Source organism: Ambystoma mexicanum, chromosome 9, assembly GCF_040938575.1.
Source record: "Ambystoma mexicanum isolate Mex_15411 chromosome 9, UKY_AmexF1_1, whole genome shotgun sequence".
Classification (NCBI taxonomy): Eukaryota; Metazoa; Chordata; class Amphibia; order Caudata; family Ambystomatidae; genus Ambystoma; species Ambystoma mexicanum.
The window spans coordinates 573,136,470-573,158,262 of record NC_090931.1 but is presented as its reverse complement, the minus strand read 5'-3'; the positions used below and the strand labels follow the sequence as shown (position 1 = coordinate 573,158,262).

Sequence of the window (21,793 nt, the reverse complement as noted above, 5' to 3'; positions counted from 1 at the left end):
ATGATTGTGTACATAGTCTTCAGCTGCCCGGTTTGCGCACTAAACTGGCGGCTGATTAGTATGCCATTGTTCGATGAAAACCAAAGTTGCAGACTGAGAGGCTGGGAACGCATTACTGAATGGGATATTGTGGTATTTAAAGCAGGGCTTGCGCAGGAAGACTGGCAGTGCTCTGGGCACTGTGGGACGCGGGAGATACCTAGGCCATTTAATATGTGTGCTAGGCCACGCCTCCCCCAATATCAAACATTTCTTGGCATCAGCTTTGAAGAGAACTTTAAAATTACAAATGTGTAAGATAAATCCTATTTCTTAAATGCCTGAAAGCATTCAGAAGGACCTCCAAGTACAATTAAGGCTTTTTTAAATGTAGTACCTTTCGTGTTCTACATATTTGATCATGTTCAATTTGACTAACCAGGAACTTTCAAATACAGTCTCTTTGGTTACAAAATAAACCAATCTTGGTTCTATATTACTCGTTGTCACTTTCAAGACATAACATGGCTGTTCGCCCGCCTAGTGAGCCTTACCCCCTTCTTCCCCAGCCCACCTCCTAGACCTGTTAAGTACTCATAGGGCCATTCTCAAAGTTCCACTCTGTGCATGAGCTGAGATATGTTTTTCTGGTATATCATTGATAAACTTGACCACGGCAAAGGGTGATTTGTGACTCATGACTGGGCCATTCTAACAAGGGTTTGTCACTGTGTTGATATTCTCCCTTCAGACACAAGACTAGAGGGGAGACCTCATCCTGGCGCAGAAACGTTTCCGCCACTCAGGAACAAATAAAATTGGCAGAACTCATAGTAGTGTGCAGCATGAACAAAAGCATTCAACAAAAATGTAACCAAATTACTGTGTTAAGTTAAGGAGATTGAATATGATGATTGTTCAACAGGTAGCCCATTTTTAGGACATTGAGAGGCATAGAAGTATTACAGATGATAATTTCCCTCTTTTATAAAGACGCAGACATGGCAGTCCATGAAATACAGCACCTCTCGAAAAAGCGCAAAGTACAGGAAAACAGTGCCATATGCATTAAAGTATGCCTGATTGGGTGGAGGGGCAGAATACCCTCTCCAACATTAAAAATCTTTTCAAAGAAATACTAATAATTACTGGCATAGATGACATTGTGCTGCAACGTGTCGATGGAGCTGCATGAGAAAAACGAACCTGGCCAATCGTAGATTCTTGAACTTTCAACATAAAATCATGGCTAAGGGCCTGTACAACTTTTCCTTATATGAAATGGGCTGCAATAACCTTGAGAATGTTAAATGAATTTTTGGCGAATGTACTTTGATGGAGGAGAGACCTCAACATGGTTTTTGAAGGTTCATGGGGTTCGGCCCTCCCAGCTATCCTTTCTCTATTTGCAACACACAGGAAAATCTGCATCAACCTCTTCGACAATTGTAACAACTAGGAAACCTTCAGCTGCCTTTTTGGGACCTCCTCGCCCATGGCACTCAGAAATAATTACTGTCCCGGAAGAGGCGGATGTCACCCCCACTCCTATTACAGCTGCAATCTACTAAACTGATAACTGGAGAAGCAGACCGGCAAGTGGGCATGTCTCAACTAGATGTAGAGACTGGTCTCTCAACATGAAATAAATAAGAGGCTCTCATTTGAAAAAGCTTGAGTTCACCAGTGTTTTGAATCCTGATTGAACATTCCTGTTAGCTGTTTGGAGACAATCAGTAACAGGCGAGACTCTTGACATTTTCATTGCACTTGATTTGCTTGTTGATGCTACATCCACGGTTCATGGCTGGGGTTTTGGGTCATTTGAGATGCATATGGGGAAGGGAGAGTGACTTGATACAGTGATGGTGATTCCCCTTCTATATGTACCTTAAATATCCCACACATCGAACAGGGCTATTAATAGTTACCTTCCATTCCCACCCCTCCTTCCAAAGTCCTATATAGATAACTTCCCATCCCCAACAAGTGGTCAAAGTTTCTTTGATGTACTGTCTCTGTACATCTTGCAAAAAAGATTCAAAACTTTAGGTACAATTTTGAGTTATGTTCTGTTTAGTTCAGTAGAACCCTGACTTGTTTGTTAATATTTATATTTGCCCTGGTATGGATTTGTGCCGATCAATCCATAAATCTTTATTACTCTGTAATAGACTTCTCCCATAAATGAGGACCTTCTACTCGTCATGTGCACTTATTTGACTAGAGACATGACTCAAATAACATAAAATATCAAGGCTGTGACTAATCCTGCAAAGACTTTGCTTCAACATTTGTGAAAATGGCAAGATAAATTGTTCAGTTTTGCAGGAGACTCATGACTTTCATTGAGAGCAAGAGCCTAAATAAAGGTAGTGGAATTAATGAGAAAGGTTTGCTGACCCAATACTGGAGAAGTGTTATAAGTCGAATGAAAGAGAAAGTAAACAAAGAGAAGCAAAGCCCTGGGAAGTTAGTGAACCAGGAAAACTGTGAGTGTGGAACTTAAACCCAAGCAAGAAAGTGAAGATACCCTGGCAGGCGGGTAAACCCAGGGTAAGATGAAACAGTGATAAGAAGGGAAGGTACATACCCCTTTATTGTGGAACAAAACGGAATACCCTGGTGGTTGAGTATACCAGGGAAAGGAAGACCGATTAAGAAAGCTCAGGGGTCAATCACCCCAACCTCCCGCATATGTAAGTGTAACAGAAAAGGGATGACTCATTCCCCTTTAAGGAATCAAGACAACTCTGTTGTGAACTATGTTATGATTCAAAAGAACTGTTTGGATTCAAGAGAACTGTATGCTTTTGAGGAGCTTCAAGGTAAGAGCTTTCCCCATTGAGCAAATTGGAATTGTGGTAAAATCCTATCAAAATCACTGGAAGAAATCTAGGGTAAAGGAAGCCCCTTTTCTAGTGGAACTTTATTCCTTTTCTTTTTGGCACATTAGTAACCTAAGTTTTTGAACTTTGCTGATATCCCCATTTACACATTTTATTTAGTTTAGCATGTAAGGGCCAGTTTAGGGAGTTTGGACAGAGGACGCTTTATTTTATGTACATCCTGACAAAGGCGCTTCTTAGATGTGTTGAGGCAGGCATACCCCTCTTAGGCTTAGGGATAGATATGATTTCTCCAACCCTTTTCCTTTTGTGATAAATCTGAGTTTTACTCAGAACCCCTTACTGCTTCCATATATATACAAGGCTTAGTAATTGCGGATTAGTCCGGGTTTTTTGTCCCTATAAGGAACAGCACATATGGCCTGTGCAGGTTCTTTGGGCACCTAAATGTCATCAATCGGGAGTTACCTGCTGGTACGGTGCTCCTAGATGGCAAGAAGGCATTTGACTCTGTTGAATCGCTGTACCTGTTTTGAGGTAATGGGCCACTGGGCCTGGGTAACAGTTCACGTATATGGTGGCACTTCTGTATAACTCTCTTGATGGTCAGGATTGCATTGAATGGGATGTTGTCGGAAACTCTGGCGAGTGGAACAAGACAAGGATGCCCCCTTTCTCCATTGCTGTTTGCACTGGCGATGGAAACTTTGGCGGCCCTGCTACAAGAACAACACCTACAAAGATTCATTCAGCTGTAGTCCCATAAAATGATCATCCTGTTGTACGCAGATGATATTATATTATTTATAAAAGAGACACAAGTAAATCTGACGCCAGCGATTCATCAGGTCAGCCGATTTGAAGAGTACTTTGCTCTGCATCAACCACAGAAAATGTGATTTTCCCACCGACTGAGACCACCCGGGTTCAGATGGGAAATGGATAATACAAAATATTTGGATATAGAGATAGTGATGTACCCACATGTGCGCCTTTCGATGAAACTATGCTAGAGCAATCGATAAGCTAAAAGGTCAAGTGCAGATGTGGCGAGGCCTTCCTCTATTATTGTTGCTAAGGATTGCCCTCATTAAAATGATCGACCTACTGAGATTTATTTTTCCTTTTTCTGAACAGTCCCCTTTCTCTATCAGCACAGTTTTTTTTACAGGCCTCGGCAGGATTGTGCTAGAGCTTCTCTGGTCGGGAAACTACAGAGAATTAAATCAAATGTCAAAGCTGCTTGCCGGAGGTGGCCTTGCACATCTGGATTTTGAAGGATATTACTTCTGTACCCTGCAAGACCCACCACGCTGCATGTTTAGATAGATATGCCGGTGGCTGTGCTGGCGTGGTTGCGTACAATGATTGAGTGGGGCTAAATGTAAGGGGGTGAATATAGTCTTGTGCACGTGTAGCGCCTGAGGGTGGAAACTTGTAACTAGGCTTGGACTGGTTACATTGGGACTGCTTTCTGGAAGGAACCTTTCTGGCTCCAGTAGCCTTTAAAGGAAGGGGAGGTACCACCCCACTTGACATATTTATGTATTTCCGGATCAGAAGTGAATTCAAAGCATGTTTCCTGTCCTTTCCTGTCCAACTGCCCACATTCACGTTATTACAAGATGTGCTTGTGATCAAAGCCTAAGGCAAGGGGCGACTGGTCTCCAAGATAGAGACTGCTTACTTTCAGGTCCCCAGGGGGGCTGACACATCTAAGGGAGATGGTAAACTAGTTGAACCTAGAGATTCTTGGAGCAGATTGGACTTGTATAATGGGCTAAACCAAGAGGGTTTCGCTGGAGGCCTGGTATATGTTAATTCACTTCAATTTTATGCACCAAACGTATTATACCCCGCTTAAACTTCATAAATATTACCCTGGACCAACACACAAGTGTGTGCAATGTAAGGAAAGCTATGAAGAATTTGCCCACCTAGCATGAAGGTGCCCACTGATAATAGAATTCTGGAGGGAGGTGTTCAAAGTTATATCTCTTATTGTAAATGAACAGGGGACCGAAGACCCAGTGCTTGCTCTACTGGGGCTCACTTGAGACATCCCAAATCATGGGCCCAGGCTAGTTAGTCTCCATTTGGTTCTAGCCAGCAGAAGGGTGGCAATAGCATGGTGGAAGCGTCCTGGTCCGAGGGTGGAGGCTTGACTGAAAGATGTTGCATACTTTCACGACTTGGACACGGCCTATATACATACTATGCCACTGCATGCACGTCTTCCCGACATATGGGGTCTTTAACTCCAATATCTGTTGTAGATACCTGGGAAGGGTATGCCCCTATATGATCACTAAGGCAGGCTCACCTGATGCAATATCTGTTTCCTGGTGTGTACTTATGAACTTCGTTAACGTTTCCCTCCGATCAGAGATTTGTTTATAGCTGTTTTCATGCTTTTGGAGGCTGTTGTATGTACATCGGTCGCCCTATGTACTGGATTCCTGTCGGCGGTAGCTGTTAAGGTACACAGGATTGTCTTCCATGACTGCAGGGACAAAGTGACTGATGTTATGTTAGTTTTCAGGCTAGCCTTTAAAATGTGTTAACATGTCATCTTGTTATATGACTACTCAGCTACTGTTTGATTGTTGAATGCAAAGAAAAACCAATTAACAGATGTTTAAAATAAATACATAAATGAAGCCATCCCTACAGATTCCTTTCTTCGTAATAGAATTGGTTAATCAGACCAGCTAAAAATTAGAGGATGGTTGTTCCTCTAATTTGGGTGAAAGAGATGGAGACTGTGACAGGAAGGGAAAAGATGAGGGCATAAATATGGCTACTAATGCATCAATATCATTAATTCGTTCTATTGATGATGATCCGCATTTGTGCCCAAATTGTCTAAAAGTTGGTCATGAAGTGGTAGTTCTCCGAAAATTGTTGACTGAAATGAAAATGGAAATGGGAGTCATGAATCAAAAATGGACTGATTTAAACAAGGTGTGTGTACCAGATAATACTAGTACATTACTAAGGGAAAGAGGCCTCCACCCCAATATGCATCTCAACTCTAAAGAGAGCCCAGTTTCTAGAATTTCAATTGAGATATTCTACTGTACTCGTACGTAAGAGTACAGTAGAATATCGCAATTGCAATTCTAGAACCTTCTTCCCCTTTGAATTTAGAGGTGCGTGGGGGTGCGGCCCTGGGAGCATGCGCTGCCCTGACTCCGCCCTCCAGCGCCACACCTCAGTCCCCTTTTCCGCGTTGACTGGAACAGGCTGAATTCACCAGCACTCCTGGTTTTGGCTTCGGCCATGTAATTCCATGCACGGATTCTTCTCTTCTGTCTTTTTAGTCTTTTTATCATTCAGGTACTCGGTCCTCAGGCGTTGCGCTCCTCCCCAACGCATGTCGACTTCTACAGGGTTCAGCAGGTGTCCATCCTGTGTCAGGCTCTTCCCGAGTAACGACCCCCACGTCCTCTGCCTATGGTGCCTTGGCCCAGACCACGGCTGGCAAGCTTGTACCGCGTGTGATGCGCTTTCCTCTAGGTCTCTGAAGAACAGACTAGCCAGGTGGCGGGAGCTCTTCCAGAGATCGCCTCCAAAGGACCAAAAAGACTTAGTCTATTATCGATCCAGGCCCAAAGTAGGGCCGCTCTTTTCCAGTGCACCCTGCAAGGGAGACTCCTTCCCAAGGACTTGCCCGCGCGGGAGGGACTGCCCAGGTGCTGGTACCAGCACAAGTACCGAGGCTGAATCAGCTACCGGCCGACAGGTCAGTAGATCCTCCCGGTGACAGTGCTGAGGGCACGGAAGATTCTTTTATCAGTTCTTCACCCGAGGGGCTACGCCCTAGTACCGGCAACATGTCCGATTGTGGCCTATATGCATTTCTACCGGCAGATCTGCCGAGGGCGAAATGCCTACTGGGCCTCGGCCTGAGGAACAGGCTAGGCCCCATTGTCAACACTCAAGAGTCCTGGACGGGACGGGGCCCAGCGGGCTGAGCAACACGACGCAGGCACGTGCAAGGCAGCTCAATAAAATGCCCGCCGTGCCAGGTATCCAGAGGACGCCGCTCCAGCAGGTGGAGGATTGTGTGTCAAGGTTGGACTGGTCCTACAGCTTACCCTGCCTTCGTGCAAGGCAGGTTCCCACTGTGTCCATATGGGCGGGGCAGGCAACAGCTCCAGCAGCCCCTCGCTACCCCGTCAATATCACCTACCACCACTCCAGCCGGAGAGTACCGGTTCTTTGAATGGTTCCTCTGGCTCATGAAATATCCTCGGATGGGGGACCTTCTTCAGGGACGTGCTCCCGCCAATGGCTCCGGCGCTGCAGGCCCCAGTACAGATGCCCCTGGCCCCTGTTCAGCCTCATGTCCAGGCTATTCCACAACAACCCCTGGCTCCGGTCTCCACACCGCAGCCCCCGGCTCCCAACTCCCCTCCTCCGGTCCCTGACCAAAAAGACCCTCAGGTGGACACAGATGAGGAGGAGGAGGAGGACAACGACCCCGACACGCCATCTTCAGCCAAGGCCTTCCACGAACCTCTGGCAGGGCTGGCAGAGTACTGGGGCCTTACTCAACCTGAGGTTGAGCAACCAGCAGAGGGGGTCCTCGCAGAAGTCCTCACGCTACGTCCTGTGACCAGAACGGGGATCCCGATGCAGAAGGACGTAGTGGCCTTGGCCAAGAAGGGTTGGCTCAAGCCCCACCCAGTCCAGCCGGTTAATAAGCGCCAAGGCGCCAAGTACAGGCAGATGGGAGGGGGATACACTCTTTCTGTCTGCTCATCCTCAGCCACACTCCTCAGTGATCGCTGCGGCATCACTATACTCCAAGCCTCATTCGTCCTCAGCCGCCTCCTCTGCGGCACTGCTAGGCAAGGAGGAGATGATCTTGGAGGCGTACTGGAAGAAACTGTATTCCAACGCGTACTTGCACCATGATGGCAACCGTTAACCAGAGTCTCGGGCGGGAAATTGTGGATTTCCTCCCATAACTTCCGGCACAGAGTCAATCACGATTCAAGGCGGGATTGGCAGAGGCCAAGATGGTGGCGCAGGGCATCATGGAGTCCACCGTGGCCCACATTGACACCTCTGGCCGTGCCATCTGCATTGCCATGGACATGAGAAGAACGGTCTGGCTCCGTGTGACGAAATTCAACCTTGGATATCCAGGAACACATCTTAGATCTTCTGTCCGTAGCGGGTGACCTCTCCCACTCCGCAACGGACGAGGAGCTGGACAAAAAGAAAAAAAGCTCACAAACGGCCAAGTCTTTATCCATACTGACAAAGACCACGCCCAAAATGTTCACCCAGTCAGAGCAGCGCTCGGACAAGGGGCATACCTACAGAGGGTTCCGTGACTTGAGTAGAGAGACCATTCGCTGACTCCACATCAGTGCAAACAACAAAAAGGGCAGGGGAGTAAGGGCTTTTGCCAGTCCCCCTCCTTCGCAACAGCCTCAGAGGGAAAGAAGGCATGACACGCCCCTCCGGGTCCATGTGTCTCCAGTGGGGGGCAGGCTTGCTCTACATGCACATTTCTGGCGCCAGAAATTCACGGACCCCTGGATCCTGTCTGTAGTCTCCATGGGGTACCGCCTCCCTATCCCAGCCTCTCCTCCATCCTCCCCTCTACTCCCACAGGTTGGGAAAGCAACTCTTTTGGCGGAGATCCGGTCACTCGTCGAGAGCCAGGCAGTGGAGGAAGTCCCAGCCTCCAGCAGGGCTTGGGCTTTTACTCCAGGATTTTTGCCATTCAGAAGAACCACCAGGCGGGCCTGAGAGTTGTGCTGAACCTTTCTACCCTCAACCTCTCCCTACCTGTACACAAATTCAAGATGGTTACGCCAGCTTTGATAGCGGAGACCTTGTGCAGGGGAGACTGGATGTGCTCCCTGGATCTGAAGAACAAGTAACTACACTTACCGATCTGGTAGCCTCATCGTTCTTTTCCACGATTCAGGATCATGGGCTACCATTTCCAATACAAGGTTTTTCCTTTCGGCCTCAGCTCTGCCCCCAGGGTCTTTACCAGGCTGTTGAACACAGTGGCGCAGCCCTCATCGGGTCGCAGGGCCACCACATCTACCCACACCTCAACGACTGGCTTGTCAGGGTGACATCTCCCGAAACAGTGCACCATACTTCCCATGCTCTTATGAACACACTGCATGAGCTGGGTTTTTCACACAACCTCAAAGTAGCAGCTGCAGCCCATGCAAAGACAGACCTTCTTGGGTCTCGTTTGGGCACGTGCCCCAAGATAGTTTTTCCCTCGGAGGACAAGAGGGCCACCGTGCATTTCCTCAGCAGAGAAGTGACCTCGCCCTGGTGGTACCAATATCTAATGGGTCTCATGGCAGCAGTCCTCTTGGCCATCCCCCACACGAGACTCGGGATGAGGAGGATTCAGCTGCACTTTGCAGCTTCTTGGAGCCAGGAGCGAAACTCTCAGTCAGAGATGATCAACTTCCTCCATCACTTTGCCCGGACCTCACATAGTGGTCGAAGGACTGCAACCTTCGGCTAGGCAAGCCTTTCCGGCAACCTATCCTGCAGGTCACCATCACCATGGACTTCTCTCTCGAGGGTTTGGGAGCTACCCTGGAAAATCACTGCGCCCATGGCACCTGGACCCAGCAGGAGTACCACATCAATTTGCTGGAAGTGAAGGCGATCTGGCTAGCGCTCCGCGTCTTCCTTCCGGTTATCGAGGGCAAGGTCGACCTCATTCAGACAGACAACTCGACCAGCACGTTCTATGTCAACAAGCAGGGAGGTACCAGACCTCCCCACCCCCCATTACTGTGCAGGCTCGCGGTCAGCATGTGGAAATGGGCCCTGGAGAACAACATTTACCTCACGGCTGTCCACCTGCCGGGGGAATCCAACCTGGAGGCAGACAGGCTCAGCAGATTGGGTGCGGACAACTACGAGTGGCAGTTGAACGACCTAGTACTGCAGGAAATCTTCTACAAGTGGGGACATCCCCAGGTGGACCTATTTGCCTCCTGGGACAACAGGAAGTGCCAACTATTCGCTTCCTGGCAGGGTCAGGGCCCGGGCTCCCTGAGCGATGAATTCCAGATTCAGTGGGACAGAATGACAATCTGCAAGATCAAGGAATCTCGCCACCTCAGCATCATTCTAATAGCACTGTGGTGGCCGGCCAGGCCATGGTGCTTGGAGCTGTTCAGCCTTTCGGAGATGCTGGCCGTTCGCCTACTGACGGGCACAGAACATATTCTGGCGCAGCAGGGGTGCAGGGTCCTCCACCCTGTGCCACAGAAATTAGCCCTCACAGTGTGGTTCCTAAACAGGTCACGCTAGGTCACCTCAGCCTTTCCCAGGCTAACCTAGAGATCATACAGGGCGCCAGGAGCAAGTCTACCAGGGCCCAGTATAAGAGCAAGTGGACCAGTTTCTGCCACTGAGCGAACTCTAAGGGTATCAACCCCCTTGCATGTACTTTGCACGACATGCTCTCCTTCTCGGCACACCTCGCCCACTCAGGCATGCAGGTGTTCACTTGCCGCACTTACTTGGCAGCCATTGGGCTTATAGAAACTCGGAGGAGGAGATTTTTTCCTCTTCCAACTCGATCGTCAGGAAACATTTGACAGGACTCGCCGGACTCTACCCGCCCATCAAGAGGCCACACCCCGTGTGGGACCTCAACATAGTTCTAGGTGCCCTGGCGCACAAACCATTTGAACCAATGGCGTCCGCGGACATCAGGCTGGTCACTATTTAGAGGGACTTGCTAGTCGGCCTCACCTCGGCTTGCAGAATCGGCGAAATTCAGGCGCTGTCGCCTCAGAGCCATATACTACGTTTCACAAGGATGAAGTAGTCCTGCGGACACACCCAGCATTCTTACCCAAGGTGCCTTCCACATTCCATCTGAACGAAGAAATAGTGCTACCTACGTTTTTTGATAAGCCCAAAGACGAGGCACTGATTTCTGCACTGCCTCGATCTCGGGTGTGCCCTGAAATTCTACTTGGACAGGGCCAAGGACTTCCGCAAGTCGGACACACTTTTTGCCACCTACGGCAGATCAAGACTGGGTTATAAGGCCTCTATAGCCCGTTGGATGGGCTCAGCCATCAAAGAAGCTTACGAGGGACAGCACAAGCCACTGCCGGCCAACATGCACGCGGTCAGAGCCAATGCAACGGCCATTGCTTTCCAGCGGCATGTCTCCTGGCAAGTCATAAGTAGGGCAGCCACATGGCCACCCCTTTGGCTTTCTGCAAGCACTACTGTTTGAATGTCGGTTCTAGATCAGACACGGCTTTCGGACAGGCCGTTCTTAGAAACCTGTTTGTTTAAGGAGGGTCCCCTCTCCACCCTGGGGCTACACTTGGCTGTAATCGCCAATGCAGTATGGAGGAAAGGGGACGGGTCGTAAGTGTAATTAGAAGTTGATATTGACATTTTATTTCTATCACGCAAGTCCCCTTTCCTCCATATGTGCCACCAGCCTCCCCCTAATTAAACTGGTGTCATTAAGCAATGTTAATCTATTGTAGACGTGTCTATGGGGACTGAGGTGTGGCGCCGAAGGGCATTGTCAGGGCAGCGCATGCTCCCAGGGCCGCACCCCTGCACGCCTCTAAATATAAAGGGGAAGAAGGTTTTTTCTGGTGCAAAAGGTTCTGTCTACCATCCCTTCGAAGGGACACCCATGCAGTACGGAGGGAAGGGGACCAAGGACTAAGAATACGCTAGTCACTACGGTGAGTAACTTATAATATAGCCAAGGTTAATGATAGGTGGAATAACTGCAAGGTAGATGCATGCCCATTTTGCCCTGGACACAATATGCTGACATTAGACATACAAACTTAAAAAACAGAGTTATTCAATGCCTGATTGAAAGGGAAGAGCTGTGCAAAAGGACAAGACCAATGGATATACATTATGCAGTTTCAAATTACTTTAAAATGGTGTGGAGGAGGAGTGAGAGATTTGGAACAATTATGCCTTAACATTAGCTATGAGGCTGTACATGTCCGCAAAATCTTAAGGGATTCACGCTCTCCTACAGGAATGAATTATGAATGAAGCAAGTCTTGGTGCTTGGAAATGTAATCATTACAAATGGAGTTTTAAATAATAATTTTTGAATCAATTTAAACTTTTTCTTATTATTGTAATATGCTTTTAGTACTAATAAGGATTTGCCCATTGTTTTCGTGTTTTGTTGCACAGTTATGTTGTACTGTTGTGGTTATACACTGAAGTAAACTATTCTTGATGATTGTTAGCTGCCCCATATTCTGCATTGATAACCCTGCTTTATCTACTGGATATGGTATTCTACCTGGATCTTTGTAATCTGGTGAACATTATGTAGAGGTAAATGTGTTCTTCCTAACAGAGGCTGCTTGAACTCTGCAACTCAGCAGCTAATGGTCAGCAATTAGTATATCTGATTGTGTGCTTTCAGTGATGATTCTTTGGTGGGTCCCTTGCTGATATCTACTTTGGGGTGCATAAAGTCTGTAATTAACAGTTAGTGAATTCTGATATCGGTGTGCACTGATGGCTAATGTTACTACTAAAATGTAGCATATCCAAGTAAGATGGAGGACTTTGCTGTTCCGTATTGGGTGGGGGAACAAGCTCAAGACCCACTGATGAAGATAACTTGGAGTCTAATCAAATTGGATCTAATACTCTCTTCCTTTCAGATGTAATTAGGGCTTTAAATGAATTTTGACTGTCAAGTTTGTCCTTTTTTTATTTGTATGTGAAGGCCGGTGCATTTAATAGCCTTAGTTCCGCATTGCCGTGCCCTAACCCGAGCCTCACCCTTCACTTCTTGCGGTTGTGATCAGGCAGGTGGTAGCACCTGCAGGCCCTTTTTTCTGCCTTTTTTCGTTGTCCTGTAAAATTTCCTGTCTTCCTGTTCAGTTTCCATGGTCTGCATTTTCCCTCCTCCTATACCGGAGCATAAAGGGTTTGCATTGTGTGTTCTGCGGGTGTCCATATGCAGCAACGGATCCCCATAACATCTGCCTCGAGTGTCTGCAGAACCTTTCCACCATGCACTAAAGACATATTTTTCAAAGACATTTGAACCATTGTCCATATTTATAGAGAATATCATTGCTCCATTAGTTGTCCTGATACTAGGTAAGTCTTGGGTATTGGGTTTTAAGGGGCTGGTCGGTTAGGCAACATTGATCTATTAGACTTGAAATAGGTGTATTGAACCATAATTCTTAGCAGTTTGAAATTTCAAATATGCTGTCGCATCCTGCTGAGTATGGTGGTAAAAAAGCCAAATAAACCACCTGAAATATAAATCCATCGAAAGTCCTGAGACATAAGGCTGCACCAGTTATTTGTTCAGATCATTTTTTATTTATGAAAAAGAATTAAATCCTAAAGTTGACCTTTGTGATGACACGTGTTTCGGCTTGTGCCGCCTTTTTCAAATCGGGGCTTGTCATTGCAAATCCTTTTATGCATTCACAAATTAAATTGATATGTATTCATATACATTCACAAAAATGTTGGTGTAAGAAATATGCATTGTGTTAAAACAATGTGTGTGTTTATAAGGTGAACATTTCCAGAAATATATTTATAAGGACCAAGAATTTGTTAATTCACATAGTATTTTCAAAAATAGGGCGCCAAACAAAAACAGAGAGTCAAGGGTTGGTGACGGGGTCGATTGTTGGGTTAGGAGAAATGAAAAGGAAAATAAGAAAATAAGAAAATGTACAGTGTTAATTTCACATTGTATTAACGTTTCTTTTGTTGTTCATTTCACAAATTCAGGGATCTAACCCATATATTTTGGAAATGCAGATGAAGAGCCTAATCAAGACTCAAAAAACAAGGTAAAAAACCCCTGTCTATACCTTGACCTAGATGCATAGAATTTGTGAAATGAACAACAAAGGAAATGTTAATACATTGTGAAATTAACACTGTACATTTTCTTATTTTCCTTTTCATTTCTCCTAACCCAACAATCCTCCCCGTCACCAACCCTTGACTCTGTGTTTTTGTTTGGAACTCTATTTTTGAAAATACTATGTGAATTAACAAATTCTTGGTTCTTATAAATATATTTCTGGAAATGTTCACCTTAGAACCACACATGTTTTAACACAATGTGCATTTCTTAAACCAACATTTTTGTGAATGTATATGAATACATATCAATTTAATTTGTGAATACATAAAAGGATTTGCAATGACAACCAGCCCTGATTTGAAAAAGGCAGAACAAGCCGAAACACGTGTCATCACAAAGGGCAACTTTATGATTTAATTCTTTTTCATAAATAAAAAATGATCTGTACAAATAACTGGCCCGGTCTTATGTCTGAGGACTTTTGATGGACTTGTCCTGATACTAGGTTCATGGAATCTCGGTTTCAGGTAGGCCTTTCTGTATTGTAAGTACAAGGGACAGTTGAGAAGCAAATGCTGTATCAATTCAATCCTGTCCAAAGAATGTGGACATTGGTTTGTTTTGTTGGGATATCAAATGTTACAGTGCATCCACTGGGAGCATACTAAACCTAAACTTTAGGTACAATGGTCTTAGAAGCCCTGGCCTCATTAGGTCCAGATACATTTCATGGGCCCCCAATGGCTCTTATTTTTCCTGTAAATCGTCCGGGCGGAATACGCATGCGCTTTGATCCAGAGCTATGTCTCAATTTTCTGCCAGTAGCTTGTCTTTATTCTTGATGGACATGATAACAGTAGGGAAGTTCCATAAATTAGGAAAACGTAGTGCCCGCAGCCAGGTTTTAACATACAAAAACCACTTCAGGGATGGTCCCCCGGGTTGGGCCAAAAGACAGGTTAAGCCAAAAGGTCCTTGATGGCATCTTTGAACATATGGAGCTCCTCACTCCCCTACAATCTAATAGAGTATAAAACTGGCATAAGGGCTACAACATCCTCAATATTGGGTAGACCTGTTTCCTCATGGATAAGAATTGTGGATGTCCTTACTGGTAAACTCCTATTTTTCGTTAGGAAGCCATTCTCCGCTATCCCCAGTTTTTTTTTAAAAGTTAACAAACAGTTCAGCGCCATATAGAGCAGCTTGTCTCGCCAGGACTTTCTAAAGCTGTAATAGTGGTCTAACTGCGCCATCTCTGACTGAAAGGAAATTTGGTGATGGCCCTACCATACCTCAATCGTATATTTTCTGCACATAGAATTTGCTGATCCCAGATACAAGCAGTAACAAAACGTACACTAAGGTAATCATAGTGGGAAACATGCTTTAGCAGCTTACTATCTACGGTTATATTGCAGCCATGTTTTTTCTTTCTCTTCAAAAAGATCATGGTTTTAGTCTTCTCCGTATTTAAAGATGACTCCATGTCTTTACAAAAAGTCAAAAACCGGCATTTCAATTTGCAAGCCCTACATTGTCTGCGAGAGTAGATTGCTTTGACCGCTAATAGCAAAACTGGGATTTTATCCCCTGCTAAAATGGAGCATTGGTGGACATATTCAGAAGCCTATCTATTAGACCGTTAACATACAATAGAAACTGGGTGGGAGCCTGCACACATCCTTGGTGTACGCCCTTTTGCACTTTTATAGGGAGTGTGATTTCTCCACTACCCCCAAACCCCATCTTATTACTGCTTCATTATTTTCATATTCCAATTTAATAGCAGCCAACAATTAATTTGGGACACCCACTTCTCTAAGTAATTCCCAGAGCTTAACTCGTGAAACTGGCAGTACGTAAATCAACAAATACTGTGTTTATATTTAGTTTCCTCAATTCCATGTATTTATCTAGGATCAATTTCTAAAACACTGGTCCACTGTGCTAACACCTTGCCTGAAGCCCACTTGCCGGTGGTCGAGGATGTCCCTTGACCCAGCCCAGGTTTTAAGATAGCCAAAAGGGACTTTTGCAAATAACTTTCCTGCAGAGTCGAGCAAAGAGATGGGGCTGTCGTTACTGGGGTGGTCGCAACCACCTTTTTTTTATATGCAGGCACTACCTCAGATTTAGTCCAAGACTCTGGGGCTACATTCGCCCTTGTCACAGCGTTGAATAACTTTAAGAAGTATGGGGCCCAAATCTGAACCTCGTACTTAAAGAGATCTCCTGGCACATTAGCCGGGCTGGGGGCCTATCGGCTTTCTGAGCAAGTATTTCTTCACTTATTTCTAGGAGTGAAAAATCAAGCGGAGATGCACATCTCTGCTTGAGTTTTCATTCCTAGAAATAAGTGAAGAAATACTTGCTCAGAAAGCCAATAGGCCCCCAGCCCAGATAAGGTGCCAGGAGACATATTTAAGGATGAGGGGCAAGCTCTCAACTCCAACCCAAACAAAAGTATGTGCAATTTCCAGGGACACACCTCTTCTGGTGCTTTGGATAATCCGCCGCCAGATCAGGTATGTCCACATCTGATCTTTGGCATTCATCAAATCCCTCCAGCTCATGCAGGGGTTCAAATTGCACATGTTGGTTGCCTAGTGCAATTTGTACAGGCTTAATACTATGTTTCAGTTCCTGTGTCCTAATTTGTATGGCTATAAACGAGCCAGTTTTGGTGCCATTCTCAGATGACCATTTATTATACAGATTGAATAACAGTAAGGTGTCCCCTGCAATCCGCTTCATTTCATGTTGTTGTATATCTGAGGAACCACACTATCTTGCTGGCTTGTTCAATGAGTGCAGAGTCTATCCACGTCACCGGTCCCCCACTTGGTCTACCACCCTTTCCCTTGTGTGCAAAACACTCAAAAGATACATAACCATGTAGGGTGCAGAACGTCGGGTACCAAGTCTCATGGAAACATACTCTATGGTGCATCGTGATACAATTAGACCCTTCATTGTCTTTTAGATTTGTTCTTAGCCCAGAAATATTCCAATAAATTATGCATATTACATCCAATACTGGGGTCGCTCCACACTCTACTCTGCTCTCCTCAAAATTAAATGAGAAGGGAGCTCCCTGAGCATCATTCAACATTCTCTAAGGCAGCGGTTACCTCAAGGGCTTTTGGTTGCATCGCCTGATTGATTGGAGCAGTACAAGGTTTTACTAATATATTTACACCATTGGGGGTTAATGTTCTCAATTCCACACCAAATAGTCACTCAGCCAAATAAGCATTTTTAAACCTTATTTCAATGTTATCTTTCATTACATCATCGTCCCCGGGGATACATGTACAGTCGACAATATCCTCCCTAATAATGGAATAGTATCCCCACCAGGTTCTAATCCAGTGGCCGACCTTATTCAACAAACCTTCCTTGGATTATCTTTTCCCACTCACAAGGGTATGAATGTTTGTTAAAAAGAGGGTGTCCGTTGGTTTGGCATGAGCTGGTGAAACAGGTGACTCTCGCCTCGCAGCATCTCCACCAGGATGGGGGGTATATATCGAGATACCTTTTCCCAGCTGTACACACCTGCTACTCGTAAGATCCCCTACACTGTCATGGGGGAGCATGTGAGGTCATATTTCTCATCTTATGTTGGTTCATTGCATTATTATCTTTGTTAATCATTGTCTCCCTGTATGAAGGGGTTAATGCTGTAGTTTTCCAGGAACTACTATTAAAATCATATTTCATATTCTTCCCCGGTTTTAAAACACTAGGAGAGGACACAACTCCAGTCAGTCCCTCGTGCAGGACAGAATCAGTCTGAGTACTGACAGAAAGGCTTGTACCTTTACAAGACCAACCCGCCTCTCATCGCCCACCTCCTGGCCAAGAGAATCGCCTGGAGGGAGCTTACTTTCAAGAGAACTTTGCTTATTAAAGTCAACAATTCACTTACAACCTCACCTACTTCATTTCTGCTCACATCCCAAGTGTGTTGCTAACTTTCTCAGAGGTAACATTTATATGGGTACTAGATTTGTGCGGGATCTGTAGTGCTGGTACGATCTGTGTAATAGTTGAAAAGTCCTGCTTTATGGCCTGAACGACATTGAGTTCTATCAAATTAGGGCTAGAAGTGGTATTCAGTACATTATATCTTGCCAATATTGGAACATTGTATAACAAGGTACAGTGAACCTGAGCTGGCTCCCCAATGTGACTGTATTTGGCCCATAAATTTCAACTGGAATGGAGTACTACGTTCCCCCCACCTGTTCATTGGTTTTAGCTATTTGAAGGGATGTAGTTTTCCATTTAACATTAGTAGTGGAATTATAGGGCTATTTCTCCTTTCACTCGTTACAACCTGTACCACATTGTTCGAGCCTTGTATACCGGCTATTGTAGGAATAGCAACATCATTCCTACATTCATGCTCAAGTGGCGAGTGAACGTCTATCAATAACAGATCTGTGTTAATCGCATTGCAATTAGGTGCATACGAAATAGATTTATGGGCTTTTTGAGTTTTAGATGCCAATGTAAATAAGGCTGGCTATATCCTGAGGCAGAACAAAAGAACGAAGGAGCAGCTCTGTTTCTCCTGTAAGGAGGTTTGCATCCTCGATGAGCTTATTAATTAGTCTATTTTTTTCTTGGTAGTATTTGGCTTATTTCTATTTATTTATTTGGATTTATTAAGTGCCAGAGGCCCAAGGGCATTGTGGTGTTGTTACAGGATGCTTATCTTAGACGAATAGGCAGTTTACATAGTGAACAGATGCCTGTTGAGTTACAATGAAGCATACAGTGTAGTGATACAGTGTAGAGGCTGTACAAGATGTAGCTGCCTTTCTTTTAGCCGTTATCGCCAAGCCTATATGGGCCTAAATAGCCTAGCGTAGGAAACCCTCACAGTACAAATACGCAAGATAAGTTAAAAAGTGCTAGGTGAAAAATACAATGTGCAACTATGTGGATACTTATATAACAGTAAAATCAATAAACACTAACCCAGTGATTGACAACTTAAATGGCACTGGTAAGTTAAAAAACGATTTCATACCTCCGGATAAACAATAATAAAAATCGATAAAATCAAACGTGAATTCACATCTAAAGCCAACTGTGTTGTTAAAAACACTGCAAGGGTACTCATACATAAGTGCGAGATAAAATGACAACACTGTTGATATTTCAGCATATATTGGGCATATGAAAACCAGTAATAACACACACTTCGAACTTGGAGCACATCCAGTGGGACAAAGTAGCAAGAATCTTGTTAAAATAACAAAACCATGTGAAGGTTCAGGCAGAGGAACGCCCAAAAGCTCAGGGAGAGACCAGAGTCCGACTCCCCTGCTCCCTCCCACATCCCCCTGAAATACCTGTGACCTTCTCACAACGTGGGCAGAGGGGAGGTCTGGTACAAGTTTTAGTCGCCCTACTAATCAGAAGTGCCCAAAACACAGAGTCCACGGAAAATAAGTCTTGTTGGTCCACTAGACAGCAGTAGCCCTTCTAAACCATTCCAAGTCCAATGGGGAGGGGGGAGGTCCTCCGTGCTCCGTTGTCATGAATGAAAAGTACAGAGTATCAAGGCGGCCTTATGGGGTACAGCGATAATGTATGAAAAGCGGCTTACCAGTCTACAGCTAAACCTCCAAGCAAAACCCCTTATGGAAGCACCAAACAACTTCAAATGTTGCCACTGCCTCTGTAGTACATCAAGCCAGGACCCTTTAACTGCAAATATGAAGGCAGCTGGCTCTTGTCCGAACCGCCTGCTGCTCTAAACAGCAGCCCTTAGCCACGGCAGGGCTTTGCTTCACAGGGTCCAGGCAGCAGCTTTTAAATTAAGTGGGAGGCAGGGGGGTGCTGTGATGCGCCGAACAAGATGGCTGCCTGACCTACGAGCTCCGTGGCTGCAAACATCCTGATTCTGAAATTCTGCAGAACGGCGTTGCTGCTGACGGCACCACACAAGTGGGAAGGTGTCTGAATACCCCCTGCATAGCCAGGACCACTCTGGGAGACAACTGACGCTCCGTTCCCAAGATGCACTGCAACAGAGGCACCCCGCTCAACTGCTGCGCGGCTTTGTGCCGAAATACATCCGAGGCCGGAGCCCTGAGAAAAGCCCAGCAGTTGTATGCAGGAGGTGCTACTTCCCATCGCTGCCCGAACGTTCCCCGCGAGCAGCGCGAACGCTGCTGTAGCCTCCTGGAGGAGGCGAGCTGCGAGCGGGACCCTGCCTCTCCTCCTACTACTTGGGTCCACGTGCTGGGCACCTACAGCCTCGGCAGACGGAGAGGACCAACTCAGCGCAAGCACTGCGTGCATCGCCGCACCGGGTCGAAGCGGACCTCTAGGGCAAGACGAACGCGATTCCCGTGCTCGGGTCGCCCCACTCCCTGGTAGCGGAACAGATCCCAACAATGCTGAACTGAACTTCTGACACGGCGGCAGATAATCAAGGTACGTGGGGGTGGGAATACAACACCATCGTTCCCACTGTGGCCACAGGCCGTGGCCTCCCACCCCCTGCCCACTGACTTTGCCATTTGGCAAACACAAGACACACGGTACGGCTTGCCACCCCGCACAGCTGCCTGCTTCCGGGGACAATAAATATAACGAAGGGCCAGCCGCCAACCCTGGAACCATACCGTGTCTACTGGATCGCCACTCTGCTGCAATACAGGCACAGACACCATAACCAGTTCACCGCCCACGAATTGCATGCAAAGCATAACCAACACACCACCAGTAAGGGTGCACAGCAGCCCACATTTCCTCCTCACAAGTGCCCCACCAACTCCAGAGCGGATCAGTGATATCCGGAACAGCGATATCCGGAACAATGAGCCGGAACATAAACCCTCCCTACAAGCCCCAGCTGCACTCTGAGACCCACCGGAACATTGAGGGGCCAATACTAAGCCTGACTACCTGGCACCACATCCAAGCGCCATTGATCACAGACCGGGAACCAGCCCTCCTCCGCCATCATCCACAGGCCCCTAGATCTGGAAATAAAAATAAGCCACAACTATCTCACGAACATGGCCGCTGGCGCCAAAAACAAAGAAAAGGGGTCCTAGGACGCATTTGCCAACTCCCCCCAGCCAAGACCACAACACTGAATCCTCCGGCAACCCATCCCCTGACCCTTCAACACAAAGTATGGCCACATACATGGCGGCCATAGAAAAAGGATTTGCAGCCATTGACGCCAAACTAGATGACGTCGGCGACAACATAGCCTCTATCCGCACAGAAATCAAGAAAGTTAATGCCAGGGTCTCTGAGGCGGAAGACAGGGTCTCTATCCTGGAAGACACATCAGTCACTCAAAGTAAAACTATGGACAAGATCCAAAAAGGTGTCGAGGCCCTTCAGAATAAATGCGAGGATTTAGAATCCAAATCTAGATGGAATAATAGAAGAGTGGTCGGGGTGGCAGAAGACAAGACTAATGTGCCCATGGAACACTTTCTGGAAGATCTACTCCATTCTCTATTTCCAGACGCACATTTTTCAAAACAGTTCCTTGTTGAAAGAGCACACCGGGCACCAGTCCCCCCCCCCCCCCCACCCAAGCCCAGAGCACCACCAAGAACGGTTGTAGGCAGATTACTCCGCTATAGAGACTGAGATCGTATCCTCCGCATGGCACAAGAACAGGGTCCTCTATCCTTAGAGTCTAACGGTGTCCATATATATCCAGATTTTTCAACAGGAGTATAAACCGTGCGAAGATCCTTTGACCCCGTGAAAAGAGTTCTCAGAGAACGGAAAATCCTATATGCAATGCTGTTCCCTGCCAGGCTACGCATCCAGCATGCAGGCAAGACAGTTTTTTGAGACGCCAGAAGACGCCATGAAATTTGAGCACCCCATCCGGGAAGTGCCAAACGAGTCCTGAAACACATGTTCTCAGTAAGTAATACTGGAAAAGAAACCAAGCCCAGAGTGCCCATAACCGCAAAGCAAAATAGCAGCACACCGATCTACAAGACTATTGAAGCCGCGGCCCTACAATGGGTCGGGTCCACACGGTCCCACCCCCTTCTCCTCACTCCATTCCTGTTAAGTTTTCTCTTGCGAAGTTGCA

The 21,793-nt window shown here is 46.3% G+C and overlaps 1 protein-coding gene across 2 annotated transcripts in view; it reads left to right on the top strand.

Annotated features, from left to right (window-relative positions):
* Window positions 1-21,793, top strand: part of NXN (nucleoredoxin) — a 743,311-nt gene that overhangs the window by 523,698 nt on the left and 197,820 nt on the right. The window lies entirely within an intron of this gene.